Genomic DNA, 22,931 nt, shown 5'->3' with positions numbered 1-22,931 from the left:
ATGAGTTTTAAAACTCAGTATAGATGAGATTGTAGCACACGAGTATTAAAGTACACCACCGATGAATGTTCGACAGACTGTGCATCACTGAGTGTCGAAGCTCAAAACAAGAGTTCAGCACACAAATTTGAGCCTAAAACACACTGCAGGTGAGGATTCAACAAATAGTTGCATCATTAAGTATTAATGTTCAGAACACTGGCTGCAGTCGTTTAGCACAGTCCAGGTGAGAGCTGACCACAGTTTAGGAGTATAAAAAAAGTAATTAAAAAAAAGGAGAGAGTCAAGTACACAGGTGTATCATTTGTTTATTAAAACTTAGTAAGTGTAGTGCACAGATTTGAGTAGTGAAAGAGACTGCAGATGAAGGTTCAGTGTACATCCATGTCACCGAGTACAAGTGGTTTGGGTATTAAAGCTTAGTAACAGTGAGAGTTTACCACGCCAACTCGAGTATTAAAGTTTACTACAGAATAAGGCTCAGCATACTGGTGTGTCACCGAGTACTGAAGTTTAGTACATGGGTTCAAGTTTTATAGTACAGTACAGGTGAGAACTCGACACAAAGGTGTGTGATTGAGGATGAAAGCTCAGCACTGCTGAGTCTCCAGAACACAGGTCTGAGCATTTCAAAATGGTACCAGTGAGTCCACTTAGCTGAGGATTACAAGAGTACGGTACACAGGGCTGGGTATTGCAATAGAACAACAGAGCTCGGCACAGAGGTTTGAGGATTAAAGCACAGTAAAGGTGAGAATTTAGCACACAGGTGTAGCACTGAATATTGACGCTCAGTACTGGCAATGGTTCAGAACAAGTCTGAGCATCGCAAGATAGTACCAGTCAGACCTGTGAGCTCGCACTACAACAGTACAGGTGACAGTTCATCACACAGGGCTGCGTTTTTAACAGTACAACACAGATTAGAGTATTAAAAGTACACTACAGATGAACGTTCAGCACACATGCACGTCCTATTGAAATACACAGCAGGTGAAAGTTCAGCAAACTGTTGGGTCACTGTGTATTTAAGCTCAGTAGTAGCAAGAGTTCAGGACACTGGTTGAAGTCTGTTAAGCACAGTCCAGGTGAGAGCTGACCACACAGATTTGAGCATTAAAAACAATTACAGTATAAGGTGAGAGAGAGTAAAGCACACAGGTGTGTCATTGAGTCAGTAAAGGTAACAGTGTAGCACACAGATCTGAGTATCAAAGTACCTGACAGATGAACATTGAGCACACATGCACATCACTGAATATTAAAGCTCAGTACAAGCTCACCTCCCTGGTTTAAGTAGTTGAGTACAGTCAGGGTGAGAGCTGACCACACAGCTTTGAGTATTAAAGCACGATAAAGGTGAGAGTTTAGTTTTCAGTTTTGAGTATTACCACACACAGGTTTTTGTATTAAAGCTCAGTGGAGAGGAGAGTTCAGAACACAGGTTTCAGTTTTAATGCACAGAAAGAAGCCCTGGTTTAATTATTTCAGTCTAGCCCAGGTGAGAGCTGAGCACAGAGGTCTGAGTATCAAAACACAGTAAAGGAGAGAGTTTAGCACACAGGTGTCTCACGATTAAACCCCACTTACAAGTTGGAGTTCAGCAGGTAAGTAATTTAGTGTCGTCCCAGTGAGAGCTGACCACATAGATCGGAGTATAAAAAAAAGGAAGAGAGTAAAGCACTTAAGTGCGTCATGGAGTATTAAAACTCAGTAAAGGCAAGAGTGTAGCACAAAGATTTGAGTATTGAAGAACATTGCATATTACAGTTCAGCATACTGGTGTGTCACTGAGTATTGAAGCTCAGTACCGGTGAGAGTTCAGTACACACATCTGAGCATTGCAAAATAGTACCAGTCAGACATGTGAGCTCACACATCTGACTATTACAACAGTACAGGCGACAATTCATCTCACAGGTTTGAATACTAGAACACACTGCAGGTGAAGGTTCAACAAACAGCTGTGGCACCGAGTATGAAAGTTCAGTACACCGGTTTACTATTTTAGTACAGTCCAGGTGAGAGCTGACCACACAGATTTGAGTATGAAAGCACAGAAAAGGTTAACGTTTAGCACACAGGTGTATCGCTGAGTATTAAAACTCACTTACAAGTTAAGAGTTCAGCACACCGGTTACACTGGTTTAAGTATGATGATATGGTCCACTTCAGTACACACCAAGTATGAAAGCACAGTAAAGGTGAGAGTTCAGCACTCGTGTGTCACTGTGAGAATTAATGCTCAGTATGAGTGCCAGTTCAGCACACCGGTTGAGGTATTCCAGTACAGTCCACAGGATAGCTCAGCATACAGGTAGGTCATCGAGTATTAAAGCTCAGTACAGGAGAGTTTTGTATGAATGTGAGTATTACCAGTTATTTCTGTATCGACGCTCAGTGGAGACGAGAGTAAAGTACACAGGTGTGGGTATTAAAGTATGATATAGGAAAGACTTCAGCACACTGGTGTATCATTGAGTACTAAAGTCCAGGACAGGTGGAAGATCAACACACAGATGCGTCAGTGTATTAAGGTACAATACTCTCGAGAACTGAGTACACCATTGTCAACACTCCACTCCCTACAGCACAGCCACTGATAACCACGATCAGAACAGTCTATCTGAGCAAAGTATCTCACTCTGAGGTACAAGACTGTGTCCCCCTCTGGAATCAAACCTGCAATCCACAGTCAAGAAGCCCTGTTTAATACTGCAGAAGTGTAGTGTTTTACAGAGCACAAGCAGCTGGACTGAGAGAAAGACACACAGCTCAAAAGACAGGCAGAGAGACGTCACAGAGACTGACAAGGAGGAAGAAAGACAGGAAAAAGCTTCTCACCTCCATCCCAACTCCCAGCCATACCCCGTCTTCCCACTGGCAGCCTCAGGACATGCTGGAAAACTAGGGGAAAAATGGAGATGGGTATGTATGAAGATTTGAAATCTCTCCCATCTTCCCACTGGCAGGCTCTGGGCAGCCTGGAAAACTACAGAAATGAACACAGGACAGAGCATCAACCTCCATCCCAACACTTCATCCACACTTTGTGTGGTGTTCCCACTGACTTTTCTGGACATCCTGGAAAATGAGGGAAAAGAAACATAGGAGACAGCATCCAACCCCCATCTATACCAGTCATCCCACTGTCTGTCTTTCTCAGACAATTAGGGAACAAGAACGCAGGAGAGGGTTCAATCTTCATACATACCCGTCTTCCCAGTATCGGCCTCCGGCCAGCCTGGAAATTTAAGGAAAATACAGTCCAATGTAAATCCCAACACCTTTCATACCCATCTTCCCACTGGCAGCCTCTGGACTCTGGAAAATTAGGGAAAAGAGAGAGAGGAGTGAGCATCCAAGCTCCATTCCAACTCCTCATCCATACCCGTCTTCCCACTGGACATTCTGGAAAACTACAGCAATGAACACAGGACAGAGCCTCAACCTCCATCCACACTGGTCATCCTAGACAGCACCCAAACTCCAATCCGTCTTCCCATCTATGTCGGTCTTCCCACCGTCAATTCTTTTGGACATCCTGGAAAATTAGGGAAAAGTTACAGGAGAGGGTAACCAACCTCTATCCCAACTCCCAGCCATACCCGTCTTCCCACTGGCAGCTTCTGGCCAGCCTGGAAAACGGAAGAGGGAAAAGAGACAGGAGAGAGCATCCCACCTCTATCCCAACTCCCAGCCATACCCGTCTTCCCACTATCTGCCCCTGACCAGCCTGGAAAATTGGGGAAAAGAACACAGGAGAGGGATCAATCTTCAAACATACATGTCTCCCCACTGTCAATTTCCTGGACATTCTAGAAAGTTAGGGAAAAGATTACAGGAGAGATCTAACCTCTATCCCAACTATACCGGTTTTCCCCCACTGTCAGCCTCTCTACAGCCTGGAACATACACGGAGAGAGTTCAGCATCAATCCCAACACCACATCCATACCCGTTTCTACACTGTCTGCCCCAGGACACCCTGGAAAATTAGGGAAAAGAGGGACAGGAGAGAGTATCCAAGCTCTATCCCAACCCTACCTCTCTTCCGACTAGCAGCGTCTGGGCAGCCTGGAAAATTAGGAAAAAGAAAACGAGAGGGTTCAATCTTCATACGTACATATCTTCCCACTGGCAGCCTCTGAACATCCTGGAAAATTAGGGAAAAGATTACAGGAGAGAGTATCCAAGCTCTATCCCAACCCTACCTCTCTTCTGACTGGCAGCATCTGGGCAGCCTGGAAAACACAGGAGAGGGAGTTCAACGTCAATCCCAACACCTCATCCGTACCAGTCTCTCCACCGTCTGCCTCTGGACAACCTGGAAAATCAGGGAAAAGAATACAGGAGAGGGTTCAATCTTCATACATACCTGCCTTCCCACTGTCAGCCTCTGGACATCCTGGAAACCCAAGGAAAAGAGACAGGAGAGAGCACCCCACCTCCATTCCAACTCCTCATCCATTCCCGTCTTCCCGCTGTCGGTTCTTTTAGACAGGAGAAAGTATCCAACCACTATTCCATCTCCCAACCATAGCCGTCTTCCCACTGGCAGCCCGGAAAATAAGGGAAAAGAGACAGGAGAGGGTTCAATCTTCATACATACCCATCTTCCCACTGTCAGCCTCTGGACTTGCTGGAAAATAGAGACAGGAGAGAGTATCCCACCTCCATTCCAACATAACCGGCAGCCTCCTGGACAGCCTGGAAAATCAGGGAAAAAGACAGGTGAGACCATCCATACCTGCCTCTCCACTGTCTGCCGCTGAACATGCTGGAAAGTTAGGGAAAACATAGGAGAGGGTTCAATCTTCATCCATACCCATCTTTACACTAGCAACCTCAGGACTCTGGAAAATTAGGGACAAGAGAGGAGTGAGCATCCAACCTCCATCCCAACTCCTCCTCCATACCCATCTTCCCACTGTCGGCCTCTGGACATTCGGGATTCTACAGAAATGAACACAGGACAGAGCCTCAACCTCCATCCACACTGGTCTTCCCACTGGCTGCCTCTGGGAACTTGTGTATTGGAGTCAATCTTGACCTTCGACCCCTGACCTTTGTGGCTCGCAGTGTATGAGCTCAGAGAGCAGGACACTGCTGTAGGCTGCACAGCTGTGACAGCTGGTTCATGCGTCTGAGGGCAGCAGTCTGGCTCTGCAGTCTCTCTGTGCCTCGTCATCTGTATTGAGCCCAGTGTTCACTTGTATTACTAGTTACAGTATTACTGTTAATTATACAATAATTCTTCACCAGGCTCCGATATCAATGCTAGTAACCTTATAACAGTTCTCCTCTCTCACTAGTTGGGTTGTGGGTTCATGCCCCAAGTGCAATATAGGAGTGACAGCATTAATCATACCTTGGGCTAGTGGTGGACTCGGGTACGAGAGTGTAGGGTCAACAGCACACTGACCAGGTTCTTGTGGGCGAGAGACAGCAGGAGGTCAGGACACAGCCTTGAGGGTCACCCCCTGGAGCCCCGATAGGAGGAGTCCACTGGCTCTCCGCCTGGAGCTCGTCTCTAAAGAGCAGCCTGAATCAGGGTCACCTGCAGCTCTTCATCATCATGGTCATCCTCACAAGCTCCAGCAGGCAGGAGATCGGGACACCCTGGATGTCTCCCCGAGACGACTCCTACTCTGTCCCCTCGGAGTCTGTGGATCCCAGATTGGTCCGATCAGCCCCGATCATGTAAGACCAGCGTCGCCTGCGAGGGACAGCCAGTGAAGGAGAGACTCACCTGGTCTGCACTCACCTGCCTGGCGTCTCGTGCCCTTCAGTGCTGATGGGGTACCCTGTCCCCTCCTGTGCTGACCAGTCAAGAACACCCTCTTGACTTCTAACTGCAGGTCTGGGGGTGCCCTCTCCTGCATGGGACAGGGTCTGACCTGGCTCCTGTTGGGAATAAACATGCCTGAAGGCAGCCTGTGCTCCACCGAGTCCCGACTGCCCCGGTCCAGAGCTGCTGTTCTGGTGACCCGTCCTGGAAAGACACAGGCGTGTTGTCCACAGGCTCTCTCTCCCCCTTCCTCACCTCGTTCAGGGGTTCCGACACCCCTGGGCTCCCCTTCATTGTTGTGGCACCACCGGGTCCCGCTCCTCCTTATTCTGACACCCCAGGGCAGCCCGAGTCTTTGGGGGGTCCAGGCGCTGGTGCTCCTCCCAGATCTCCCAGACTTCTCAGGCCTGAGCCGGGCTGGGAGAAGGGAACCTTCCCCGAGATCCTGGAGTCCGACGTCCAGACGACACGACCGGAGAGATGGACCCGATGGGGGAGGATGTGGGCGTCGGGGCTCCTGGTGTCCGACTGGGAGAGAGCTCCGATGTTGGGGTGTCTTGTCCTTCCTCTTGACTTTTCCAGGGTTCCACAACCCTTCACTGTCACACAGGAATGTTCCTTGGCTTCAACTGTCTGGTACCCCACTCCTCTCACCATTCCAGTGAACACAGAGAGACACACTGGTTTAGTGACTCACCATTCCAGTGAACCCCCAGCACAGAGATTATGTAGCACAATAATTACTCACAAAATTCACTGACCGTTTTTGTGTGCAGCCATTCCAGTGAACACCCAGCGTAGTGAAGACGCAATAATTATTCACAGAAAACAGTGACTGGTTTAGTGTCCAACCATTACAGTGAACATTTTGAACAGCAAATTTAATAAAATAATAAATAGGCAAAGACACCAATGAGTGTAGTGACTTATCCATTTCAGTGAATATCTTGTAAACCATTACTGTGAATTTCCAATACAGAAAATTATCTATGACAGTGAATCTCCAGTACAGAGACTATCAGTCACAGAATAATTTTGACAGCGCTTATCCGTTACAGTGAATACACAGTACCAATCACTGTGAATATCCGTTAAAGTGAATAATTGTAAGCAATTATATATTACAACACATGCCAGTAATAGTGACTGGCCAGTTCAGTGAATATCTGTTACAGTGATTCACTATCACAGTGACTGGCCACTATAGTGAATAAGAGTGAATATTCAGGACAAAGTGTGTTGTGACTAACCATTCCAATTACTATCCAGTAAACTGAATATCCAACACAAAATATTCAGGGAAAAGACTGCCTGGATTAGTGACTAACCATTAGAGAGAAACTCCAGGACAGTGAAGATGCCAAACGAGACTTAGGAAAGAAACTGACTGGTTTAATGTCACCTTCCCTGAGCGATCTCACATCCAGACTCAACCTTCTTCACAAATACAGGACAGGTCCGTCTCTGGACTGTACAGATACAGGACAGGTCCGTCTCTGGACTGTACAGATACAGGACAGGTCCGTCTCTGGACTGTACAGATACAGGACAGGTCCGTCTCTGGACTGTACAGATACAGGACAGGTCCGTCTCTGGACCACGCGTCTCTGGAGTGAGGGAGTACAGTGTCAGAGAGCCATCCTGCACCGACACTCTGTCTCTGTACTGGGGGACACAGCGGGCTGTGCTGTTCTGGACAGAACACGCCGAGGTCCAGTTTCCACCTCCTGCAGGGTCAAACAGCACCTCCACTGGCTCTCCAGTGAACAGGGGGACAGACAGAGAGACTCCAGGCTGCAGGGTGACAGTGTCTCTGTGAGCTGAAAGACAATCAGGACAGAGGATGATATAAGAACCCCCTCTGTCAGGAGTGTAGACCCCTCTAGTGACCCTACTGTAGACCCGCTCACCTCCCACAGTGACGATAGTGTTTCCCTGAAGGTCCCTTACTGTGTAGCTCCCCCCGATCAGACGCCCTCAGGTCCTTACAGACACATACAAGCGAAAAATAAAACCGGTCGCTTCCATACGAAAGACCTCCGTCTTCATCGAAATCGTTCATCAGTACAAATAAGAGCCGCTATAATTGAATTCGCGTTCAGATCACACTCAAACACGCAACTACTGCTCTCGTTTGTTCAAGGACTAATTGCACTTGAGTAGCAGACAGTAGTTTTGTACCCTCATCCGGTGTATTTTAGCATAAATGCCCTTTTTAAAAGTAAAAACGGGAACATCCCGTTATACATAAACACGACACAAAGTAATAATTCTATATTAACGTGACCAACATTAATTTACGGTTTAAATAAATTGAAATGTCGCGATTCAGAGCGTCTTGTAGTTTGTGCTAATTAGGACAACAATGCTGAGCCCTTTGTGTATTAAGCACAAGTTCAGCTGGTCTCCAACTTGACTCCGCACGGTTTTTCGTAGCATTGAGCTCAGAGCTGTAGCTCTTCTCCAGACAGCAGCGTGCTCTCCGAGAGCTCGTTAGAACTGACCCACAGCGGTCAGTATGAAGTTTGCACCTGAACACTGTACATCACACACACGCGGTACCTCTGCTTCCGAGCCCAGTCAGCTCTGCTGTGTTCACGACAGGACCTCCGCTCTCTCTCTCCTGTGATCTGATCGGACAAATGACGTTTCCCTCCGGTTTGGACCACAGACCTCTCTCACATCACCTGAGTGAGATCGCACCCCGGCCAATCAGGAGACTTCGTCAATTAAGCGTCCAGAAACTTTATTGACAACACAAGTTCAGTTTCTGAAGAGTGCATCTGAAAATAGTCATAATTTAAATTGAAAAGTCACTTGTAACAAGGATAAAAAGCAGCAAACAGTACGTAAAAGTGAATTCGGTTGGAAAAATAAGATTTCCCCAATGCCGACATTCGATCTTTTAAACAACTCAGGGCAGAGCAGACCTGCGACCGGAAAACTGCAGAGTAAGCTGATCAATATTCAAGTTCATAAATGTTAAGATGGGTGTCAGTTCTGTACGCGACTCTCCGTCGAATGAGATAAAATTGTCAGCGACGAAAATCTCAATGCCACACACACACACGACTCTCGCCGGTCTCTTCCCGACTCCTGATCTCGTCTTCTGCTTCTTCAATCCTTTCTGTCGCTAAAAATACTGCCGGGGCGCCACTAAACCAGGAACAAGCACAACGTCAAGAGTCAGCTGGTTGTTTCAGAGTCTGAGGTCTGAAGACCTGGAGGCGAACAGACCTCGGACATCCTGAACTCTCCTTAAGCGCCCGCTACTACTGCCCAGCGCACTTTCAGACAGAGCCCTCCCAGAGCTGCCCTCTGGACCAATCAGGAGTGCTGGTTACCTTGCTCTGAACCAATCGGAAGATTCCCTCGGCTGCCCTCTGGACCAATCGGGTTGGTGTCTTGACCCGACATGAAGTGAAACAGATCTTCATTAATCGCCAAAGCTGAACATTTTTTTTTGAGCGGCAAAACTCATGTTTTCTTACCTGGAGATGGAACCACGTACCAGTCCCTTATTTTACGATCCGTTTAAAAAAAAACAAACGCAAACGTTTCTGGACATTAGCTGGTGCTTTTTGTCACTATTGACCGACTCCGCGGTGAGGAAGATGTGGTCCTCGCCTTTGTCCACTGTTGGACATACCATAACTAACTCGCAGCCTCAAATAGAGACGTTACACACATTAAAAACAAACTGGGATAAAGTGCAGCATATCGCCCCTAAAAGTGCAGAAGACTTGTGCAGACACAAATGTATAAATTATACATACAACCGAAATTAAACGTCCGCTTACATATGAAGGATCTCCGTATGAATCTAAATCATTTATTAGTGCAAATAAAAGTCGCTTTAATAGGATTCGCCTTCAAAATCAAACGTAGTCGTCTCGTACACTCATCTGGTATAGTTTAGCAGGAATGACCCTCTTAAATTAAAAACAGGAACATCCCGTTATACATAAACGCGACACCAAGTAATAATTCTACATTAACGTGGCCTACATGTTCATTTACGGTTTAAATTAATTGAAATGCTCCGACTCAGAGCGTCTTGTAGTCCGTGCTAATTAGGACAGCAATGCTGAGCCCTTTTGTGTATTAAGCACAAGTTCACCTGGTCTCCAACTTCACACAAATTAAAAACACACTTAGATAAAGTGCAACACGCCGCCCCGAAATGTACAGAAGACTTGGGCTGAAACAAATGTATAAGTTACACATACAACCGAAAAAAACGTTCGCTTACATCTGAAGGATCTCCGTATGAATCTTCGTCATTTACCAGTGCAAATAAAACCCGCTTCAATAGGATTCGCGTTCAAATTCAAACCCGCAACTGCTGCTCTCGTTTGTGTCGTGACGAATTGCACTTGAGTATGGCGTTAGTAATCTCGTACACTCATCTGGTATAATTTAGCATGAATGACCCTGTTAAATTAAAAACAGGAACATCCCGTTATACATAAACACGACAGAAAGTAATCATTCTATATTAACGTGACCAACATTCATTTACGGTTTAAATAAATTGAAATGTCGCGATTCAGAGCGTCTTGTAGTTCGTGCTAATTAGGACAACAATGCTGAGCCCTTTGTGTATTGAGCACAAGTTCAGCTGGTCTCCAACTTGACTTCGCACGGTTTTTCGTAGCATTGAGCTCAGAGCTGTAGCTCTTCTCCAGACAGCAGCGTGCTCTCCGAGAGCTCGTTAGAACTGACCCACAGCGGTCAGTATGAAGTTTGCGCTGAACACTGTACATCACCCACACGCGGTACCTCTGCTTCCGAGCCCAATCAGCTCTGCTGTGTTCACGACAGGACCTCCGCTCTCTCTCTCCTGTGATCTGATCCGACAAATGACACCACCCCCCGCTCTAGACCACAGACCTCCCTCACACCACCTGAGTGAGATCGCATCCCGGCCAATCAGGAGACTTCGTCAATTAAGCAATTAAGAGTCCAGACACTTTATTGAAAACTGAAGAATGTTGAATTGTTTCTGAAGAATACATCTGAAAATAGTCATAATTTTGCTTGAAAAGGCACTTTACCGCTGTAAAGAAGCAGCAAACAGTATGTAAAACGTGCATTCAGCTTAAAAAAATAATATTTCCTAAAAATGATCTTTTTAAAACAACTCAGGGCAGAGCTGACCGTGAGATCTGCTATCTTAGAGAATTGCAGAGTGAGCTTATTAATATTTAAGTTAATAAATGTTAAGATGGGTCTGTACCTGGTCAAAATATTTGTCCAACGCAATAAGTACATCGAATTAGAATTGTAGGGCATTTCAAATGTGTAAATCTCAGTTCTGTACATGATATATCTCATGAAACAAGTCATTATATGAAAGATGGTATAATTTCACGTCATTTCAAGTATATAAATCCGTTCTGTACGTGACAGAAATATTTGTCTAATGAAATAATTGCTGATGCAATTTTAATGTCATTTGAAATACATAAATCTCAGGTCTGTACATGATGTAAAAAGTCATTATATGAAAGATGATAGAATTTCATGTCATATCAAAATTAGAAATCCGTTCTGTTCTGTGTAGTGTTTCTGTGCCAGTGACACCAATTTTTCTGTCGTGAAGTTGTGTAGTGTTTTTGTGCCAGTGGCACCTATTTTTCCTGTCGTGAAGTTGTGTACTGTTTTTGTGCCAGTGGCACCTATTTTTCCTGTCGTGAAGTTGTGTACTGTTTTTGTGCCAGTGACACCTATTTTTCCTGTCGTGAAGTTGTGTAGGTGCCAGTGGCACCTATTTTTCCTGTAATGAAGTTGTGTAGTTTTTTGTGTCAGTGGCACCTATTTTTCCTGTCGTGAAGTTGTGAAGCGTTTTTGTGCCAGTGGCACCTATTTTTCCTGTTGTGAAGTTGTGTAGAGTTTTTGTGCCAGTGACACCTATTTTTCCTGTCCTGAAGTTGTGTAGTGTTTTTTTGTCAGTGGCACCTATTTTTCCTGTAATGAAGTTGTGTAGTTTTTTGTGTCAGTGACACCTATTTTTCCTGTCGTGAAGTTGTGTAGTGTTTTGGTGTCAGTGGCACTTATTTTTCCTGTCGTGAAGTTGTGTAGTGTTTTTGTGCCAGTGGCACCTATTTTTTCTGTCGTGAAGTTGTGTAGTGTTTTTTTGTGCTAGTGGCACCTATTTTTCCTGTCGTGAAGTTGTGTAGTGTTTTCGTGCCAGTGACACCTATTTTTCCTGTCCTGAAGTTGTGTAGGTGCCAGTGACACCAATTTTTCTGTCGTGAAGTTGTGTAGTGTTTTTGTGCCAGTGGCACCTATTTTTCCTGTCGTGAAGTTGTGTACTGTTTTTGTGCAAGTGACACCTATTTTTCCTGTCGTGAAGTTGTGTACTGTTTCTGTGCCAGTGACACCTATTTTTCCTGTAATGAAGTTGTGTAGTTTTTTGTGTCAGTGACACCTATTTTTCCTGTCGTGAAGTTGTGTAGTGTTTTTGTGCCAGTGACACCTATTTTTCCTGTCGTGAAGTTGTGTAGGTGCCAGTGGCACCTATTTTTCCTGTAATGAAGTTGTGTAGTTTTTTGTGTCAGTGACACCTATTTTTCCTGTCGTGAAGTTGTGTAGTGTTTTGGTGTCAGTGGCACTTATTTTTCCTGTCGTGAAGTTGTGTAGTGTTTTTGTGCCAGTGGCACCTATTTTTCCTGTCGTGAAGTTGTGTACTGTTTTTGTGCCAGTGGCACCTATTTTTCCTGTCGTGAAGTTGTGTAGTGTTTTTGTGCCAGTGACACCTATTTTTCCTGTCGTGAAGTTGTGTAGGTGCCAGTGGCACCTATTTTTCCTGTAATGAAGTTGTGTATTTTTTTGTCCCAGTGACACCTATTTTTCCTGTCGTGAAGTTGTGAAGTGTTTTTGTGCCAGTGGCACCTATTTTTCCTGTTGTGAAGTTGTGTAGAGTTTTTGTGCCAGTGACACCTATTTTTCCTGTCCTGAAGTTGTGTAGTGTTTTTTTGTCAGTGGCACCTATTTTTCCTGTAATGAAGTTGTGTAGTTTTTTGTGTCATTGACACCTATTTTTCCTGTCGTGAAGTTGTGTAGTGTTTTGGTGTCAGTGGCACTTATTTTTCCTGTCGTGAAGTTGTGTAGTGTTTTTGTGCCAGTGGCACCTATTTTTTCTGTCGTGAAATTGTGTAGTGTTTTTTTGTGCTAGTGGCACCTATTTTTCCTGTCGTGAAGTTGTGTAGTGTTTTCGTGCCAGTGACACCTATTTTTCCTGTCCTGAAGTTGTGTAGGTGCCAGTGGCACCTATTTTTCCTGTCCTGAAGTTGTGTAGTATTTTTGTGCCAGTGACACCTATTTTTCCTGTCGTGAAGTTGTGTAGGTGCCAGTGGCACCTATTTTTCCTGTAATTAAGTTGTGTATTTTTTTGTCCCAGTGACACCTATTTTTCCTGTCGTGAAGTTGTGAAGTGTTTTTGTGCCAGTGGCACCTATTTTTCCTGTTGTGAAGTTGTGTAGAGTTTTTGTGCCAGTGACACCTATTTTTCCTGTCCTGAAGTTGTGTAGTGTTTTTTTGTCAGTGGCACCTATTTTTCCTGTAATGAAGTTGTGTAGTTTTTTGTGTCAGTGACACCTATTTTTCCTGTCGTGAAGTTGTGTAGTGTTTTGGTGTCAGTGGCACTTATTTTTCCTGTCGTGAAGTTGTGTAGTGTTTTTGTGCCAGTGGCACCTATTTTTTCTGTCGTGAAGTTGTGTAGTGTTTTTTTGTGCTAGTGGCACCTATTTTTCCTGTCGTGAAGTTGTGTAGTGTTTTCGTGCCATTGACACCTATTTTTCCTGTCCTGAAGTTGTGTAGTGTTTTTTTGTCAGTGGCACCTATTTTTCCTGTAATGAAGTTGTGTAGTTTTTTGTGTCAGTGACACCTATTTTTCCTGTCGTGAAGTTGTGTAGTGTTTTGGTGTCAGTGGCACTTATTTTTCCTGTCGTGAAGTTGTGTAGTGTTTTTGTGCCAGTGGCACCTATTTTTTCTGTCGTGAAGTTGTGTAGTGTTTTTTTGTGCTAGTGGCACCTATTTTTCCTGTCGTGAAGTTGTGTAGTGTTTTCGTGCCATTGACACCTATTTTTCCTGTCCTGAAGTTGTGTAGGTTCCAGTGGCACCTATTTTTCCTGTCCTGAAGTTGTGTAGTGTTTTTGTGTCAGTGACACCTATTTTTCCCGTCGTGAAGTTGTGTAGTGTTTTTGTGCAATTACACATTTTTCCTGTTGTGAAGTTGGGTAGGTTTTATGTACCAATCAGTGCCACAAATGTATTTTCCCGTTGTGCGGTTGTGTAGTGCTTATGTGCCAGTGAGTGCGAATAATTTATTTTTCCTGTCGTGAGGTTGTGTAGTTTTTTGTATACCAAATCAAAAATCCATGAACAGGGAATAAGAAACTCCTACTGTTGTACGTTTAACTTTTTTGTTTGGAATAGGAGGTCTAGAAAATTTCTCTCGATTTGCTTAAGTGGCTGTTGAACAGTCAAAAAAAAAAAGGTGTTTTTTACAGGGGATTATCGTCAGTGGCTCGCTAGACAGATATTTCTGAACTGCGGCGCAGTATTTCTGCTTCTCAAAACACACGTTCGAGGGCCCCCTCAAGCAGACACTAAAAATATCCTCTTCTCTGAAGGCAGGTGGGTTGTAACTCTGTAAACACCCTCGCAGTTCAACTGCAAAACAAATACAGTATATTTACACAGTATCGACTCCGCCCCGCTTTCTTAGCGAGCCAATCAGGAGTTTCCATTATCAGCCATCTCTGAAACCAATCAGGAGTGTCTGTGCGCTTCTCTGCGAGCACTGTCAGGGGTCTTCCCTGTGAACCAATGAGAGGTGTCCACTGTCGCCTACCTTTTGAACCACTGGACTGGGGACCCCTGAGCTATGAGACTCACTGGACTGGGGACCCCTGAGCTATAAGACTCACTGGACTGGGGACCCCTGAGCTATAAGACTCACTGGACTGGGGACCCCTGAGCTATAAGACTCACAGGACTGGGGACCCCTGAGCTTTAAGACTCACTGGACTGGGGTCCCCTGAGCTGTAAGACTCACTGGACTGGGGGACCCCTGAGCTATGAGACTCACTGGACTGGGGGACCCCTGAGCTATAAGACTCACTGAACTGGGGACCCCTGAGCTATAAGACTCACTGGACTGGGGACCCCTGAGCTATAAGACTCACTGGACTGGGGGACCCCTGAGCTATCAGACTCACTGGACTGGTGACCCCTGAGCTATAAGACTCACTGGACTGGGGACCCCTGAGCTATGAGACTCACTGGACTGGGGACCCCTGAGCTATAAGACTCACTGGACTGGGGGACCCCTGAGCTATAAGACTCACTGGACTGGGGGACCCCTGAGCTATAAGACTCACTGGACTGGGGGACCCCTGAGCTATCAGACTCACTGGACTGGTGACCCCTGAGCTATAAGACTCACTGGACTGGGGACCCCTGAGCTATGAGACTCACTGGACTGGGGACCCCTGAGCTATAAGACTCACTGAACTGGGGACCCCTGAGCTATAAGACTCACTGGACTGGGGGACCCCTGAGCTATAAGACTCACTGGACTGGGGACCCCTGAGCTATAAGACTCACAGGACTGGGGAACCCTGAGCTATGAGACTCACTGGACTGGGGGACCCCTGAGCTATAAGACTCACTGAACTGGGGACCCCTGAGCTATAAGACTCACTGGACTGGGGACCCCTGAGCTATGAGACTCACTGGACTGGGGGACCCCTGAGCTATAAGACTCACTGAACTGGGGACCCCTGAGCTATAAGACTCACTGGACTGGGGGACCCCTGAGCTATAAGACTCACTGAACTGGGGACCCCTGAGCTATAAGACTCACTGGACTGGGGTCCCCTGAGCTATAAGACTCACTGGACTGGGGGACCCCTGAGCTGTTAGACTCACTGGACTGGGGACCCCTGAGCTATAAGACTCACTGGACTGGGGACCCCTGAGCTATGAGACTCACTGGACTGGGGACCCCTGAGCTATAAGACTCACTGAACTGGGGACCCCTGAGCTATAAGACTCACTGGACTGGGGGACCCCTGAGCTATAAGACTCACTGGACTGGGGACCCCTGAGCTGTAAGACTCACTGGACTGGGGACCCCTGAGCTATGAGACTCACTGGACTGGGGACCCCTGAGCTATAAGACTCACTGAACTGGGGACCCCTGAGCTATAAGACTCACTGGACTGGGGGACCCCTGAGCTATAAGACTCACTGGACTGGGGACCCCTGAGCTGTAAGACTCACTGGACTGGGGACCCTTGAGCTATAAGACTCACTGAACTGGGGACCCCTGAGCTATAAGACTCACTGGACTGGGGGTCCCCTGAGCTGTAAGACTCACTGGACTGGGGACCCCTGAGCTATGAGACTCACTGGACTGGGGGACCCCTGAGCTATAAGACTCACTGGACTGGGGGACCCCTGAGCTATAAGACTCACTGGACTGGGGACCCCTGAGCTGTGAGACTCACTGGACTGGGGACCCCTGAGCTATAAGACTCACTGGACTGGGGGACCCCTGAGCTATCAGACTCACTGGACTGGTGACCCCTGAGCTGTGAGACTCACTGGACTGGGGTCCCCTGAGCTGTGAGACTCACTGGACTGGGGACCCCTGAGCTATAAGACTCACTGCACTGGGGTCCCCTGAGCTATAAGACTCACTGGACTGGGGGACCCCTGAGCTATGAGACTCACTGCACTGGGGACCCCTGAGCTATAAGACTCACTGGACTGGGGTCCCCTGAGCTATAAGACTCACTGGACTGGGGTCCCCCAAGCTATAAGACTCACTGGACTGGAGACCCCTGAGCTGTGAGACTCACTGGACTGGGGTCCCCTGAGCTGTGAGACTCACTGGACTGGGGACCCCTGAGCTATAAGACTCACTGGACTGGGGGACCCCTGAGCTATGAGACTCACTGGACTGGAGACCCCTGAGCTATAAGACTCACTGGACTGGGGTCCCCTGAGCTTTAAGACTCACTGGACTGGGGACCCCTGAGCTGTGAGACTCACTGGACTGGGGACCCCTGAGCTGTTAGACTCACTGGACTGGGGACCCCTGAGCTATAAGACTCACTGGACTGGGGACCCCTGAGCTATGAGACTCACTGGACTGGGGACCCCTGAGCTATAAGACTCACTGAACTGGGACCCCTGAGCTATAAGACTCACTGGACTGGGGGACCCCTGAGCTATAAGACTCACTGGACTGGGGACCCCTGAGCTATAAGACTCACAGGACTGGGGACCCCTGAGCTATGAGACTCACTGGACTGGGGGACCCCTGAGCTATAAGACTCACTGAACTGGGGACCCCTGAGCTATAAGACTCACTGGACTGGGGACCCCTGAGCTATGAGACTCACTGGACTGGGGGACCCCTGAGCTATAAGACTCACTGAACTGGGGACCCCTGAGCTATAAGACTCACTGGACTGGGGGACCCCTGAGCTATAAGACTCACTGAACTGGGGACCCCTGAGCTATAAGACTCACTGGACTGGGGTCCCCTGAGCTATAAGACTCACTGGACTGGGGGACCCCTGAGCTGTTAGACTCACTGGACTGGGGACCCCTGAGCTATGAGACTCACTGGACTGGGGGACCCCTGAGCTATAAGACTCACTGAACTGGGGACCCCTGAGCTATAAGACTCACTGGACTGGGGACCCCTGAGCTATGAGACTCACTGGACTGGGGGACCCCTGAGCTATAAGACTCACTGAACTGGGGACCCCTGAGCTATAAGACTCACTGGACTGGGGACCCCTGAGCTATAAGACTCACTGAACTGGGGACCCCTGAGCTATAAGACTCACTGGACTGGGGGACCCCTGAGCTGTTAGACTCACTGGACTGGGGACCCCTGAGCTATGAGACTCACTGGACTGGGGGACCCCTGAGCTATAAGACTCACTGAACTGGGGACCCCTGAGCTATAAGACTCACTGGACTGGGGACCCCTGAGCTATGAGACTCACTGGACTGGGGGACCCCTGAGCTATAAGACTCACTGAACTGGGGACCCCTGAGCTATAAGACTCACTGGACTGGGGGACCCCTGAGCTATAAGACTTACTGAACTGGGGACCCCTGAGCTATAAGACTCACTGGACTGGGGTCCCCTGAGCTATAAGACTCACTGGACTGGGGGACCCCTGAGCTGTTAGACTCACTGGACTGGGGACCCCTGAGCTATGAGACTCACTGGACTGGGGACCCCTGAGCTATAAGACTCACTGAACTGGGGACCCCTGAGCTATAAGACTCACTGGACTGGGGGACCCCTGAGCTATAAGACTCACTGGACTGGGGACCCCTGAGCTGTAAGACTCACTGGACTGGGGACCCCTGAGCTATGAGACTCACTGGACTGGGGACCCCTGAGCTATAAGACTCACTGAACTGGGGACCCCTGAGCTATAAGACTCACTGGACTGGGGGTCCCCTGAGCTGTAAGACTCACTGGACTGGGGACCCCTGAGCTATGAGACTCACTGGACTGGGGGACCCCTGAGCTATAAGACTCACTGGACTGGGGGACCCCTGAGCTATAAGACTCACTGGACTGGGGACCCCTGAGCTGTGAGACTCACTGGACTGGGGACCCCTGAGCTATAAGACTCACTGGACTGGGGGACCCCTGAGCTATCAGACTCACTGGACTGGTGACCCCTGAGCTGTGAGACTCACTGGACTGGGGTCCCCTGAGCTGTGAGACTCACTGGACTGGGGACCCCTGAGCTATAAGACTCACTGGACTGGGGGACCCCTGAGCTATGAGACTCACTGCACTGGGGACCCCTGAGCTATAAGACTCACTGGACTGGGGTCCCCTGAGCTATAAGACTCACTGGACTGGGGTCCCCCAAGCTATAAGACTCACTGGACTGGAGACCCCTGAGCTGTGAGACTCACTGGACTGGGGTCCCCTGAGCTGTGAGACTCACTGGACTGGGGACCCCTGAGCTATAAGACTCACTGGACTGGGGGACCCCTGAGCTATGAGACTCACTGGACTGGAGACCCCTGAGCTATAAGACTCACTGGACTGGGGTCCCCTGAGCTTTAAGACTCACTGGACTGGGGACCCCTGAGCTGTGAGACTCACTGGACTGGGGACCCCTGAGCTGTTAGACTCACTGGACTGGGGACCCCTGAGCTATAAGACTCACTGGACTGGGGACCCCTGAGCTATGAGACTCACTGGACTGGGGACCCCTGAGCTATAAGACTCACTGAACTGGGGACCCCTGAGCTATAAGACTCACTGGACTGGGGGACCCCTGAGCTATAAGACTCACTGGACTGGGGACCCCTGAGCTATAAGACTCACAGGACTGGGGACCCCTGAGCTATGAGACTCACTGGACTGGGGGACCCCTGAGCTATAAGACTCACTGAACTGGGGACCCCTGAGCTATAAGACTCACTGGACTGGGGACCCCTGAGCTATGAGACTCACTGGACTGGGGGACCCCTGAGCTATAAGACTCACTGAACTGGGGACCCCTGAGCTATAAGACTCACTGGACTGGGGGACCCCTGAGCTATAAGACTCACTGAACTGGGGACCCCTGAGCTATAAGACTCACTGGACTGGGGTCCCCTGAGCTATAAGACTCACTGGACTGGGGTCCCCTGAGCTATAAGAATCACTGGACTGGGGGACCCCTGAGCTATAAGACTCACTGAACTGGGGACCCCTGAGCTATAAGACTCACTGGACTGGGGGACCCCTGAGCTATAAGACTCACTGGACTGGGGACCCCTGAGCTGTAAGACTCACTGGACTGGGGACCCCTGAGCTATGAGACTCACTGGACTGGGGACCCCTGAGCTATAAGACTCACTGAACTGGGGACCCCTGAGCTATAAGACTCACTGGACTGGGGGACCCCTGAGCTATAAGACTCACTGGACTGGGGACCCCTGAGCTATAAGACTCACTGAACTGGGGACCCCTGAGCTATAAGACTCACTGGACTGGGGGACCCCTGAGCTATAAGACTCACTGGACTGGGGACCCCTGAGCTGTAAGACTCACTGGACTGGGGACCCCTGAGCTATGAGACTCACTGGACTGGGGACCCCTGAGCTATAAGACTCACTGAACTGGGGACCCCTGAGCTATAAGACTCACTGGACTGGGGGACCCCTGAGCTATAAGACTCACTGGACTGGGGACCCCTGAGCTGTAAGACTCACTGGACTGGGGACCCCTGAGCTATAAGACTCACTGAACTGGGGACCCCTGAGCTATAAGACTCACTGGACTGGGGGTCCCCTGAGCTGTAAGACTCACTGGACTGGGGACCCCTGAGCTATGAGACTCACTGGACTGGGGGACCCCTGAGCTATAAGACTCACTGGACTGGGGGACCCCTGAGCTATAAGACTCACTGGACTGGGGACCCCTGAGCTGTGAGACTCACTGGACTGGGGACCCCTGAGCTATAAGACTCACTGGACTGGGGGACCCCTGAGCTATCAGACTCACTGGACTGGTGACCCCTGAGCTGTGAGACTCACTGGACTGGGGTCCCCTGAGCTGTGAGACTCACTGGACTGGGGACCCCTGAGCTATAAGACTCACTGCACTGGGGTCCCCTGAGCTATAAGACTCACTGGACTGGGGGACCCCTGAGCTATGAGACTCACTGCACTGGGGACCCCTGAGCTATAAGACTCACTGGACTGGGGTCCCCTGAGCTATAAGACTCACTGGACTGGGGTCCCCCAAGCTATAAGACTCACTGGACTGGAGACCCCTGAGCTGTGAGACTCACTGGACTGGGGTCCCCTGAGCTGTGAGACTCACTGGACTGGGGACCCCTGAGCTATAAGACTCACTGGACTGGGGGACCCCTGAGCTATGAGACTCACTGGACTGGAGACCCCTGAGCTATAAGACTCACTGGACTGGGGTCCCCTGAGCTTTAAGACTCACTGGACTGGGGACCCCTGAGCTGTGAGACTCACTGGACTGGGGACCCCTGAGCTGTTAGACTCACTGGACTGGGGACCCCTGAGCTATAAGACTCACTGGACTGGGGACCCCTGAGCTATGAGACTCACTGGACTGGGGACCCCTGAGCTATAAGACTCACTGAACTGGGACCCCTGAGCTATAAGACTCACTGGACTGGGGGACCCCTGAGCTATAAGACTCACTGGACTGGGGACCCCTGAGCTATAAGACTCACAGGACTGGGGACCCCTGAGCTATGAGACTCACTGGACTGGGGGACCCCTGAGCTATAAGACTCACTGAACTGGGGACCCCTGAGCTATAAGACTCACTGGACTGGGGACCCCTGAGCTATGAGACTCACTGGACTGGGGGACCCCTGAGCTATAAGACTCACTGAACTGGGGACCCCTGAGCTATAAGACTCACTGGACTGGGGGACCCCTGAGCTATAAGACTCACTGAACTGGGGACCCCTGAGCTATAAGACTCACTGGACTGGGGTCCCCTGAGCTATAAGACTCACTGGACTGGGGGACCCCTGAGCTGTTAGACTCACTGGACTGGGGACCCCTGAGCTATGAGACTCACTGGACTGGGGGACCCCTGAGCTATAAGACTCACTGAACTGGGGACCCCTGAGCTATAAGACTCACTGGACTGGGGACCCCTGAGCTATGAGACTCACTGGACTGGGGGACCCCTGAGCTATAAGACTCACTGAACTGGGGACCCCTGAGCTATAAGACTCACTGGACTGGGGACCCCTGAGCTATAAGACTCACTGAACTGGGGACCCCTGAGCTATAAGACTCACTGGACTGGGGGACCCCTGAGCTGTTAGACTCACTGGACTGGGGACCCCTGAGCTATGAGACTCACTGGACTGGGGGACCCCTGAGCTATAAGACTCACTGAACTGGGGACCCCTGAGCTATAAGACTCACTGGACTGGGGACCCCTGAGCTATGAGACTCACTGGACTGGGGGACCCCTGAGCTATAAGACTCACTGAACTGGGGACCCCTGAGCTATAAGACTCACTGGACTGGGGGACCCCTGAGCTATAAGACTTACTGAACTGGGGACCCCTGAGCTATAAGACTCACTGGACTGGGGTCCCCTGAGCTATAAGACTCACTGGACTGGGGGACCCCTGAGCTGTTAGACTCACTGGACTGGGGACCCCTGAGCTATGAGACTCACTGGACTGGGGACCCCTGAGCTATAAGACTCACTGAACTGGGGACCCCTGAGCTATAAGACTCACTGGACTGGGGGACCCCTGAGCTATAAGACTCACTGGACTGGGGACCCCTGAGCTGTAAGACTCACTGGACTGGGGACCCCTGAGCTATGAGACTCACTGGACTGGGGACCCCTGAGCTATAAGACTCACTGAACTGGGGACCCCTGAGCTATAAGACTCACTGGACTGGGGGTCCCCTGAGCTGTAAGACTCACTGGACTGGGGACCCCTGAGCTATGAGACTCACTGGACTGGGGGACCCCTGAGCTATAAGACTCACTGGACTGGGGGACCCCTGAGCTATAAGACTCACTGGACTGGGGACCCCTGAGCTGTGAGACTCACTGGACTGGGGACCCCTGAGCTATAAGACTCACTGGACTGGGGGACCCCTGAGCTATCAGACTCACTGGACTGGTGACCCCTGAGCTGTGAGACTCACTGGACTGGGGTCCCCTGAGCTGTGAGACTCACTGGACTGGGGACCCCTGAGCTATAAGACTCACTGGACTGGGGGACCCCTGAGCTATGAGACTCACTGCACTGGGGACCCCTGAGCTATAAGACTCACTGGACTGGGGTCCCCTGAGCTATAAGACTCACTGGACTGGGGTCCCCCAAGCTATAAGACTCACTGGACTGGAGACCCCTGAGCTGTGAGACTCACTGGACTGGGGTCCCCTGAGCTGTGAGACTCACTGGACTGGGGACCCCTGAGCTATAAGACTCACTGGACTGGGGGACCCCTGAGCTATGAGACTCACTGGACTGGAGACCCCTGAGCTATAAGACTCACTGGACTGGGGTCCCCTGAGCTTTAAGACTCACTGGACTGGGGACCCCTGAGCTGTGAGACTCACTGGACTG

The 22,931-nt window shown here is 49.4% G+C and overlaps 1 long non-coding RNA gene across 1 annotated transcript; it reads right to left on the bottom strand.

Moving 5' to 3' along the window:
* Positions 1 to 449: 449 nt before the first annotated feature.
* LOC148662574 (uncharacterized) lies at positions 450 to 9,275 on the bottom strand. Its single transcript, XR_015936390.1, has 3 exons — positions 7,701 to 9,275; positions 3,215 to 7,610; positions 450 to 3,084 (listed from the first exon to the last, which is right to left on the bottom strand). It is a non-coding gene; the product is annotated as an uncharacterized LOC148662574 (long non-coding RNA).
* Positions 9,276 to 22,931: the final 13,656 nt, after the last annotated feature.

The sequence above is a fragment of the Lepisosteus platostomus genome, chromosome 5, assembly GCF_059453375.1.
Source record: "Lepisosteus platostomus isolate fLepPlt1 chromosome 5, fLepPlt1.hap1, whole genome shotgun sequence".
Taxonomy (NCBI): Eukaryota; Metazoa; Chordata; class Actinopteri; order Semionotiformes; family Lepisosteidae; genus Lepisosteus; species Lepisosteus platostomus.
Note: the sequence above shows the minus strand (reverse complement) of the source record. Positions and strands in the feature narration are given on the sequence as shown.